Source organism: Corapipo altera, unplaced genomic scaffold, assembly GCF_003945725.1.
Source record: "Corapipo altera isolate COAL_440 unplaced genomic scaffold, ASM394572v1 0, whole genome shotgun sequence".
In the NCBI taxonomy this organism is placed as follows: Eukaryota; Metazoa; Chordata; class Aves; order Passeriformes; family Pipridae; genus Corapipo; species Corapipo altera.
In genome coordinates, this window is record NW_020884872.1 from 25,647,772 (window position 1) to 25,660,051 (window position 12,280).

Consider the following 12,280-nt stretch of genomic DNA (forward strand, 5'->3'; position numbering starts at 1 on the left):
TGTTGCACTTAAATTTGAGTAGCATGTGAGTTGAAAGGAGCAGTAATTAGCCTAGGATATGTATTACTGATTTTCTCAACTGATGATTCTTGCAGGAATAAGTATTGTTTCTGAAAGCAAACTCATGTAGGGATCCAGCAACTGTTACAGTTAAAAAATATGTATCTTTGTCAATATGAGGTATTACTTATGATAGTGTTTACTCTCTGTCACCAGTACTTACTGGAAAAAAATTTATATCTTATTTTTCCTTACAATTCCAGGTGTATGACAGTATCTAACAAAGATTTGAATGCTTTACACTAGCCCTCCTTTTATATTCTGGAAGAATGTCACTGAGTGTTCCTCTCCTAAAAAATATAATTAATTAAGCCAAAAAAAATATTTTTAACTCTACTCAAAAAATCAAGAAGCCTCTGATCTTTAAATTTTTAAATTTAAATTAAAATTTTTAAATTAGGACTTGCCACCACTTACTCAATCTCAAAGTCTGTTTCATACAGTGTGTGGTGTAATAACACGTTAGTGTGACTGATAATTATATAATCTTTGTGTTTATTAAAGCTGCATTTTGGTTTTTTTTCTCTGAACTAAGTTAACTCTGCCTGGCTAAGATAGGCTGAATTACAATTTTTCAATAATTAATTAAAACTTTCTTGGCTTTTTTATGTATAGTGACCTATTGTGGTCTTTAAAAAAAAAAAGAGGACTTTTTTGTTTCTTTTTAAATTAATTTGAAAATTGAAATTAACATAAGCTAGGCTACCTTAGTTAATTTTCAAGGCTTTTCAATATTTCTTTCTTTAATGTTGACATTTACTGATAGGAAAAAAAATAAGAAGAGAAAATTGCCTCTCTGGTGATTCATTTTTCTCATACCTTCATTTGTACTGTGCTCACGAGTCTTTTGTCATCTACTGGGTTTGGAATTAAAATCGTAAGGGTTTTTTTTGTAAACTTTGTTTATAACCTCTGAAACATAAAGATTTCACCTTTCCTGACTTACCAGTTCCAGACATTCATGAGGCCAAGGCTTGGTATTTTTAGGGGTACTAACTAGTAAATTATAAATATTTAACATTTAATTCTATTCAGCTCAGAATAGAAAAAGTTTTTATGTTAATTGCTGTTAATCACAGTAAAGAAAAATGAAGAAAAATTAAGTAATATTTTAACCACATGGGATGCAGTCTTGCAAAGCAAAGCAAAACAAGATCTCTTCTAATTTGAGTCTTACTTTCATGTAGCATTCAACATCACTTGGTAGCACTCACACTGCTGTCAAGTCCTAAGTGTAGCCATAAAAGCCATTACTTTCAACAAGTATTTTATAATATTTAGTTTCAGGCACCTGCTGGCCATTCATTAATGGATTGGAGCTAATTCCAAGTACAGGCAAAGGTTGACTACATAGGAGAAAACCACAGATTTATTCTATTGAACACGTTCTAACATAGTTTTCCTAATTTTTGCCTAATTTCCTTTAGACTAAGCTCCTTAATATAAATCTTGTAATGCCATACAATCATCTTTTACTTACAGGTTCCTTTCACTATATATAAGTGTGTGTATAGTCAGAAAATAGTATGTTCCTCTAGGGAGCTGTCTGTTCTGTCTCCCACCCATTTTTATTATTATTGCAAAACTCCTTTTGATCATGTTGCAGCCTTTTCTGTTTGAAGTCTTCAAGTATGCAAAAATTCTGTTTCCTTTCCTTCCTGTTACCCATTTTATGTTGACAGTAGGAAACCAATTATATGCTTTTAATGTTAACCTTATATATTCAGTAAGAACTATTCAGTTGTTTTGGTCAAAGCTGTTTTATGGCTTTTTTGGACTGATAGGAGTTTTCACACCTTGCTGGTGGCAAACCTCAGCTTTCAGTGGCACTTTCAAACCAAATGTTACACAGAAGGTGGATCAAAGTTTTAGATTTTAGAAGGGAAGAGGTACTCCAGCCTGGGAACATTTTGTGTCCTGTAGGTATGCTAGGTGAAATTACAATTTTTTGGCAAGAATGTATTTCTCAAGTAAATGTGCTTGTGGTTCAGTGAATCCCATGAGGTATGCACCTCTCTTCTCCTTGTGACAAAGTTGATCCACTCTGTCCTGCTGTCCCAGGTCTCACAAAGCTTTGTTCTCTCTTCATTAGCATCTCTGGAAATTGCCGAGAGCATGTTTGCTTCGCTGTGACTTTCCCTGGATGTTAAAATCTTTAATACAGAATATAGTAATCTTTAACTGAACAATAAATATTCTAGTTCATATATTGATTTTGCATTATCTTATTTACCTTAATAAGGGAAGCTAGGCTTGATTCCAGTTGTCATACTTCATGAAATCCATCTCTGTTTTATTTTCATTTTAACAAAGCAGACTTTATTTACTGCAGCTCGTGGACAGTTGGATCTGTCCTCCTTGGCCTAATCCTCACTGCGCTGTTCCCTGCAGGTGTCTTCTACTCTGGGCAGGCTGTGTTGCCCTTATCTGCTCACGCCAGTTGAGCCCTAGCTCTGGTGACACTTGTTCTTTGGAATGCAGAGGTTTGGGACCAGCCGCCGCATGGCCTCTACTGCCTGGGTAGGCAAGGCCCAGGCTGGTACAGCCAGGCTTGTGTGAGGCAGCATCATGTTTTCTGAATCTGTCGCTGAACTGTGTCTCTTCTGTGTACTTCTACATCTCTGACTGCAAGCAGGTGCGGCAGCAGTTGTGGATTTGTGGAGGATTTCAGCTCTGGAAAGCTGTGGCTCCAAGCTGTCTTCTGTGAGGACACTTGTCTCCCATCAGGAGGGGAGATTTCCCAGGGTGCTGAATTGCTGTGGCCCTTTGTGGTGGGCTTCCTGACACAATGCTCATAGACCATCCTTTGAGATTCTCCCTCTTCTCGCTTTCTCTGAGCAAATGGGAACAGTAGGTCGGCTTGAATTGAGAGCTGTAAAACAAGTCTGGCAAGTAGAGACGCCAGAGACATCTCTCTTCAGTCTGTGCTGCGTGTAGTATGGATGGGGAGTATCTTTGGAGGCATCCTGCAGTCTGTATCTTTTCACACTGGATTCAGGTTGGTTTTCTGATGAAGATGACTGAAACAGTTTGCTTTCGTGTGTAGCTCTAGGTGTGTAATGAATGAAGAGACTGTCCGTGTCACAGGGTCCTTCCAAGCCAAAGAAGTTCTGCAAAAAGGTACAGTGAGGCAGCGCTGTAATGTGTGTGTCTAATACTAATAGATTTTTGTAGTAAAGGAGTCAGATAACCTGAATAATCCACAACAAAGAGTGAAGAAGAGTCTAGGGGAAGAGCACCTTTGCATCTTCTATGCCAGCTGAGGGGATGGAGATGTGGTACATCTTCTGGAGCTGTATGACTATTTCTGTTAGATATTGATCATTCTTGTATGGGGAGAGGGAGTTAGCTTACAGACAGGCTAGCAAAATGTGTGGATGCAGAAAATGTCAGACTGAGCATACTAATATAGCAGAAATATTTAAGTACCTGAAGACTCAATATACCTGAAGTCAGGTACATTGTACCTGATGTAGCCAAAGCCTGCCTGGAGACTGACATTGTATGGTTGGTGTTCAAGTCTTCCACAACAACTTTATTACTGTTAGTCCTGACACTAGATAGATCAAGGCATGTAAGTCTGTGTTTTCTGTTTGCTGCATTCACATTTTTGTTTGCTAGTTGGATAAATGTGTTGAAAATGGATTGATTTGAGATTTTGAGCTTCCATGCTTGAGACTTTCATTACCTGTCCTGCTTGAAATGCCCTTGCAATTTTTCCATCAGAAAGACAGAGAAGAGAGTTGGGTGTGAATCCATAGCAGAGGTGACAAACTGTACTTCTGAGTGAGCAATTCAATACAACTAGTTCCAGATAGTATGGTGAATATCTGCATGAAAAACAGTTTGCTTTGCCTTGCTAAAACCTAACAGTAGTGAAAATATGCTTAGGGCTTATGCCTATGCTTAGATATACTGTATGAGACACTGGGTATATCAGCAGTCTGTAAATATTCAGGGTGGGGACGTGAGGGGAGAACGCTATAATTAAAGAGATAATTACAAGAACAGTGGCATTAGTGGAGGAAAATATATTTGTAAAGTCATCTTGTGCCACCTGTTGCATTTATGGAACAAAGTTCAGTTAATAGGAAAGCTGTAACCTTCTCAGGGTAGTTTGTTCTGAGCAGGGGAAGAGAAAAGTGGACCTTTTTCTTCTCTGATGATGAATCAGAGAGGAATTTCAGTAGCAGAAATGAAGAGCTATTATTTTTTCTCAGAATGGTGTTCATGGCTGGACTTTGTAGCACAGGGTAAGTTGGCTTAACTTTATAATAGTTCCTAGGTCTTGTAAATGTAAACAGACCTGTGTAGTCTGTTAAGTCAGGGCTGTGTAAGGCGTGTGGCTTGGAACTGCGTTCTTGGAAGAGTTTTGAACATGTTTTATGTATGCCAAAACCCATGCATTTCAAGAGCCTTAATATAAATTTTACGAGCTCACTGATTCTTGAAAATACACTCTGTTCATCAAATACACATCATTGGGAGAGTGTGTGTTGTGGATGGTAGTGTTTGGATTTTATTTTAAGAACTTTTTCTGAAGGAAGTAAAATATTAGATATTTTGGGTTCTAAATTTTCATATAAGGTTTTTATAGACCTTTCTTTCCTCTCAAATATCACACCCCAAACTTGTTACCATTTAATATCTGTGATGTACCTAAATTCAGTGATTTATTGGGCTCAGACAAGTTACTTGATGAAAAGTGAGCACATCAGCAAAACAGCTGACATCTTTCCAAAGACAGAAAAGTTTCCAAGCAGTATGTCCATCAAAAGTGAACTGTTTCTTTCTTCAAATAATTTTCAGAGCATCATCATACAATTTAATAGGGACATATTCAGTATATGTTTTCTGATTAAGAGGTTGCTACTATTCAGAGATACTGATTCAGTGACACTGGCAAACGTTTTTCTTCCTTCACTTAATATGTCTGTATTGACTTATATAAATCTGAGAGACCTCAGCCTTCCTTTTTTTAAATCCTTTTTGCTGCCTTTTTTTTAATTTAAAAAGTTTTATTTTTTATGGGAAAAAGTAAAAGTGATGAAAATGCATGATTTGAGGAGAGTATTTTACAATCACATTAAGATACATGCTTTGATGGAAAGTAGAAATATCTAAAAAGAATGACATTATCAGGAGATTTTTGAGATGGTCCCACTCAAGATTCCTGAAATTGCTTATTATTTCACATTTCTTGTGTTAAAAAGTAATTTGAATAAAATTATAATGTTTTAAATTACACTGTCGTAAAAGTTACTATTTTAAAATTTTTGGTGCCTTAACTTGGAGGGAAGAATTTTACTTCTCTGACTGTGTGCATGACAAAGGAATATGTAGGTGCTGAGGTACTGATATACAGGCCACCACTTTTATTTTCCTGGGTGATGATTCTTCCAAGAAAACAAGGGCTTTAAAGAGCCTTTGTAATGAGCAAGAGACAAACACAGAGAATTAGGGGCAATAAAAGACCTTGCTTCTAGGTTCCTTTTCCAGTAGATTCACACTGACTGAATTCCATGAGCCTGTTCCCTTGCCCCTTGGACCTCCCCAGCCTCAGCCTGTGATTTTCTCTTTTTCCGTTTTTGCTAGGATTAAGGCTGTCTATGAGTTTTCTTACAGGGAACAGACCTTTTCTAAGGGTTGTTGTGTGACATTAAGGGTTGCACATGTGAATGGAAGGAAAAAATGTGAAAAATAGTCACTTCAATACATGTAATATAAATCCTCAGACAACAAAATCTGTGTCTGTGATGCTTGAACTGGGGAAAAAAAAATGTCTTCCTGTGCATTAGTACTATCTGAAAAGCCCATTTAATTAGAGACACTAGCATATACAACATTACTGTCATAATAGGCAGTGAGCTAGTACGAATTTATATTTTTCCTGCTTTCATGGCCGCTGAAGAATATTTGAAAAAAATAATGCAATAATGAAAAAAAGAAGTTTTTTAGAGTTTCCCTGATCAATAATCTGAGAGACTTTGCTTCAATAATTTAGAGAAAAATTACTTCCTGTTCTTACAACGTATTTTTGCATTTCCAAATAGGGAATTGTCAACAAGTAGATATTTGTTCTTTGGGCAGAACCAGTCCTGGAGCCAGGATGTAACTTTATTTACACCCTTTATCTTCTTAATTGTTCTTTCAAGAAGTTACAATTCTCATGTGCTGTTGCAATCTGTTTAGCTGTACTGAAGTCATGCTTAATAAGACGGTTTGCACTACTTCCTCTTACTGTGTATGCTTCCAGTGTTTAATGAAATCCCACATGATCTCCAAATTAACCTCAAAGGTTAAGCTAACCTGAAAAGGTTGAACACACATGGCCTCTTGGTGAAGCACACTAAGTCAAAAGGATCAAAGTTTATTGTAAGATTTCCAGCACTTCCTGATTGAAGCTAGCTCTTGTATTTACTTGTATATTTTATCTTGTTTCAGAGCCACTATGTCTTCTTCCAAAGCAGGAAGCGAAGACCAGTGCAACTTTAATGTGCATTTCTTGCTCAGTGATTTACAAAACACCCCAAAAGACATTTTATTTTAGTCAGCAGTTAACCCAACCTCACACACAGTTTCTGTTTGTTGTACATTGACTCAAGTATGGCATGAAACCTTTCTCTGTCTTGTTGGTTGGTGTTTTTTCTGTAAATAATGGCTAAGAGCTGCTTACAGTCTTAGTTTTCACATTTACTTACTGTTCAGCAGTCTTTGGTGTCATTGACTTTGAGTTTGTCAACTTGCACACAATTCAGGGTGAGGGACCAGGCTGTTGAATAAGTTCATTCTTCCCTTTTGGAGTGAGGCCAAAGAACTAACTGAAAGACATGGGAGTCTTCTGTAGGGGCTGCTTCTTCTCCTTTCTCATCCCCAGGTGGAAAAAAAATGAGATTTTTCCAGCTGCACTGCTATCAGCATGCAGTGAGTTTTGGTCTTGTTTTAATCAGTCTTACATATTTTAATCAGTCTTACACTTATTTCTAATTTCAAAGTTTCTAATCAGTTCTGGAACTTTTGTAAATAGAGGTCACAAAAAAAGTGAGTCCAGGGACTGAGCTAGAAGAAGACCTTGAAGGGCTCAGAGGGGATGGATTGCATCCATTTTAGTGAAGAGTTTTGTTCATTTAACAAACACATAGCAGTGGGGCAGTTGGGAGAAAGTCATTCTATAATTTCAAATGTGAGTGGTTAGTCAAGAGTATGCTTCTAAAAAAATGTGTCTAGTAAAATTCTGGTGACAATTTATCTTATTGTCCTGGATTATAATAACTCTTGTGATTTGTGAATTCCCTACAGTAATTTTAATCTTGACAGGGCTGTATTCTGAAAATCATTAGGAGTTTCAGATGGACAGTCCTAACATAGTTGTATTACTGATGAGTAAGTCTCTGAATGATTCCCTCTTTTAATTTATTTATTTGAGAAATCACTTTAGAAGTCTCCACAGTATGTGACATATAGTTTATATGATTCTATGTCAGAGGACTAGTTGAAGAACTCATTTATCTGTGTCCTTTGGCTTTTGGGGAAGGAATTACTTGCTTTTCAGGCTTTCATTTGAAGGAAAGATGTAATATATACTTCCTTCCTTTTTTTCTTCTAGGTGAAAGATAAGATTTCATGAAACAACAAGCAACTTGTTTTATTCAATGAGTCTGTGGAGCAGAATTACTCTTTAATTCCTAAGCTTTCATGACTAAAAAATAAGTATTTTCTCTGTTTTAACCAAACACTTATCTAATACCTGCCCTCTTTGGTGGATTCCAAATGTGTATATGAGAAAGTGGATAAGGATCAGTTGTTTTTAAAAAGAGCTGGTATGTGAAACGAAGAATTCAAGATGCTGCCTCTATCCTTTTACTTTAGAGAAATTCTGCCTTTCCCATACTGCTTGTTATAACTGGATTTTTGAAACAGAAACTCAAAACATGTCCTTCTAGAGAGCCCCAAACCACACAGCTCTCCTTCAGCTCTCCTTTCAAACTCTCTAGCTTCTACTATCTATATCTCTAGGACTCCGGGAGTGTCTTCAGACATTTTAACTTGACTGTGCACGTGGGGCACAGGTAATGTTTTGCAGTCTGTCCCTGTGCCATCTACCATGATGGCCATCAAAGGCTGTTCAAGGACTTCAGATCCAAGTACAGGTGGTGTCTACCATCTTCTTCAGTATAAACTTTTAGCCCTTTGGTTGATAACATTTGACCTTGGTTTTTTCTCTGATTTTTTTCTGACTTCCAGCTATTGAAAATTATGTTCTTTGTCTGCAAGGTAAGTTGTAATAATTATTTTTGCAGATGTTGTCATGTGCCTTTATAGCTATTTTAGGGATCAATTTCTTGAGGAAAAAAAAAATCAAGATTCCAGGGGGTTTTGAGTGTTTTCCTGTTTAATCGGAAGTTATTTCATAATTGAGAAGCAAAATTTTTTTATGTTGGTAATATGAAAATGTTATATACTGCGCTTTGCTTACAGAAATACATGATCTTTTTTACTTGAGTTAGCTAAGATATAACAGGCTCCAGATGCATGTGCTGAATAATGACAGAGTGCTTAATATTTCATGAAGATACCCCCTTTGACCGAATGAAGTATGTACATGGCTCATATATTGATGAACAGAATGTCCTATGGCAGAAAAGATATCTGAGAAATAAAACAGAGGTTTAGTCATCTTTTAGCTCAAGCAGCAAGACAAAATGTGTGTTTAAGACAGCCTGGTGGGAGATTGCTTTTTTCCTGAGCGTGACTGGAACTTTTAAAATTTGTCTTGTCAAACAAAAAGACTAACATTGTTTGCTGTTTGAGAGAGGAGCATCATTGGCTCAGGTTACTGTCTGTACAGTGCTACTTAAGTGTTGTATGAACCACCAAGGCTCAAAGACACAGAATTATGTAAATGGAGGTTGGGTACATCAGCCAAAAAGTGGGACCCTCAGAGTCCTGGCTTGGTCTTTTGGGTCTCTAGGTATCACTACTTGGTGAGTACAATTTTCACAGTGCCCAGAAATAACTCTCTGGGAATGCCAGTTATGCCACCCTAGAATGCAGTGGCATCCTTAACCAAGGAGATCCTCTGCCTATGTCCCATAAAGTGTTCTAATCTGTTCAGCATGCTCCAAGCACGAGTAACATGCACCCGCAGTTCAGCACAAAACCAATCTCTGCTGCCATTTTCACTGAAAGCATTAAAGAAGGTTTGATGGTACTGACCTTTACTATTAAAACTTAAAAACATAACTGTCTTAGTGGCTTCCAACAAAGCCTATTTCTTTGCCGAAGGAAGGACTTGGGGTTTTGGCCCAGCTCTTGGAATTGCTTTCTGTATTCAATTTTCTAAATACAGATCAGACTGTGTGCAGAGAACTTGAGTTGTGTTGGAAAAATTTGTAATGAACCTGCAGGTTTTGAGGTGTCAGGAGGTTGTTTTGAGGATCATGCCCTTAGACTCAGGTAACAGCTTTCTCCCTGAAAGTACCTAAACCACTGTTTGGCAGTGAATTCAGTTTAGTGCCTAAACACCTGGAATTTGTATGAGAGTTTGAGGTTAAAGATCCTATAGTCACAAGAGTTATGGATCTTCCACCCGGTATTTTCCATTCTAGCATGCTCTCAGTATAAAAAAGAGAAATGGTATTCCCAAGCCTGTCTTATCAGATACATTTTTGGCCATTTGCCCAGTTTCGGGTCACCTCAGTTTACCTGCTTCAGTGTTACAAAGTAACCGAGCATATTTTTTGGGAACAAGGAGTCATAAACAGAGTAATAATAACTATTTTCCACATTACACTGCTTCCTTCTCTTGGTTACAAAAACCTACTATCATTGTTTACATTTAAATAATGAGCATGCTCTGTCCTCTCTGCCTGTCCCAGTACACACCAACCTTGAATCCTTGTGGTCCACAGGATTTTTATGGATGCTCTGCAGCACACTGCTGCCCTGAAGTCTCCTGTCCAAACAATGGGCTTGTTCACTCTTGAATAGTTCAAATTTTTAAAAACAATTTCCTCTATGTGACCATGTTTATTTTAGAAAGGAAAAAACAGAGGTTGCTGTTTTTACCTACACACAGAAGCACTGCTTCAGAGAGAGTAAATGTGTTTTAGAGCACAATGCAAACAGTTAAGCAAGTGAGGGGAGGCAATATGGTATGAAATAATATCAGAACAGAGAAAACATGACAAAGTAGGTTTTGCATTAGTTTGCCAAACTGGGGAGCACACCAGAAATATACTGATTAGCTCCTAATCTCTGCTGTTGCATGGGAGGCAGTAACTTCAGTGGAATTGCTGCCACAGACAGGAACAGGATTGCATTAGGACTGAGTCTGTTTCTCAGTGTTTAAGCTTCAGGAGAAACTTTGGTTACTGGTTTATAGCACAGCACTTAATCTGAAGACCTTCTTGCAAGAGTAATGTTTGCACAAGCTCTGAAGACCTTCTTGCAAGAGTAATGTTTGCACAAGCTCTTTATCAGCCAACTGCTGGCGGCTGCACCTGTGAATCTTTAAATGCCTGTGAATTTAGCCCAGCTGGGCTGGCTGAAGCTAAATACCAGTCAGCTACCAGGAGGTGCTAGATGGATGCATACTGCTTTTTTGGGCAAGCTGATGATAGAGCTGTGAGTCTTTTCCTTCCACTCAGGTACAATGAGAGCTTCTTCCTTCTTGCCTGAAGAAGAAAACATGAAATAAGCTCAATGAAGTCATGTTTTTTTGTTGTTGGTTTGTGGAGACTAACATACTTACATGGTGTTACCTCTTTGTAGCCGAGCTGCTTTTTTTCTTCACAAGTTAATGAACTAGGTGGTTAAAAAGATGTGCGGTGGGGTTTTTTTCTGCTTAAAGGAATTATATGCAGCTAATGGTAGGGAATTGAATACATATTATATATGTGAGCTGCATCGAATTTGTTCATAGTGTAGGAAAAAAAATTCTAATGAAGAAAACACCATGAGAGCTGATGGAAAACACTTCCAGAATCTTAGGATGGGGGGAAAATGGAATATTTTGGGGCTGGTGGAAACTAAATGCATTTTTTGCAGAAGCAACAAGAAGAGCAGAAAGAATGGCCAGGGGTTGTGTCTGTGTTGTCGCTTGTTCCTGTGAGATTCATGGGCATTAGTTCAGCTGCTGCATGTGTCAGAACAAGTGGAATTTGCTCTTTGGCATTTGTTTCATCCTTCTTTGTGTCTTCTTTCTCCTTATGGAAAGGAGAAGAAATATAAAACTACTTCAAAAGCTTTTTGGGATTAAGGTGTTTTCCCAGAACTGCAAAAGGGAGAAACTTCGGAAGTTTTGTGTTCTGTTAATTGCAAAATCCTAATCAGTGGAGACTAGGAGGTCGATGTGATGGGTTGCCAACTTTTTATAGTCCTTTCCTAAAGGTTTGAAATATTCCATCTCTTACATGGCTGGTGCATCTATTTTTGTTATTGCTCATCTCAAAATAGTGTGAAGGTTTTTGAGGCATACTGAAAAAGCTGGCCTCCCGAAATTAGAGGTTAAATGCTGATAAACCGCCCTTGGCAGAGGCGGGGCTTTGTTGTTTCAATTCACAACCCTACCTGAGCTGTCACACCTAGGCCAAAAGTAAATACAGTGCCAGGGCAAGTAGCAGTCTTTAATGTGGAAAATGAAGGTAATGCTGCTGTTAAAGAGCTTGGTCTCCATACTGCTTTCCTGAATGGGCCAGGAAGCATCCCAGGAAACTAGAAAAGAAGGAAAAGGTCTTCTTTAGGCTGATTAACATCTCAGGGACTGGCTGCTTTTTCAATCAGGTAAGGGTATAGGCTTCCTGTTTGCTTCCCAGAAACTGGAAACAGAACACAGATATGGTTGCTATGCTGCAGTAGTTTATGGATGTTACAACAGCTGTTTACAGGGTTAGGGTTTTCTTACATTTATTTTGAAGAAGTGGTTTATTAAAGGGATCGCTGCCTTTTTAAATGATACAATAATATTTTCTTAAAAATTCTGCATCTACAAAGTAAAAAGGTCAGGTGTGATTTTATGTCGTGTCCTTCCACAGAGAGCAACCCACGTGGGCTTTGTCTCTGCTCCACTGACTTAATCTAACCAATATCATGCTGCTAAGCACAAGGGATAAGGTATTTTATTCTCTCGTTGCAGTGAGACTTTCTTTCTTAAAAGGTAATTTCTGTCGAGACCCTGAAGCAGCTCTCCTGGTTAGCTCTCCAGAAAAAACTAGTCTAT

The 12,280-nt window shown here is 37.9% G+C and overlaps 1 protein-coding gene across 9 annotated transcripts in view; it reads left to right on the forward strand.

The window, feature by feature from the left end:
* MCF2L (MCF.2 cell line derived transforming sequence like) overlaps nucleotides 1-12,280 on the forward strand; it is a 159,209-nt gene that overhangs the window by 60,965 nt on the left and 85,964 nt on the right. The window lies entirely within an intron of this gene.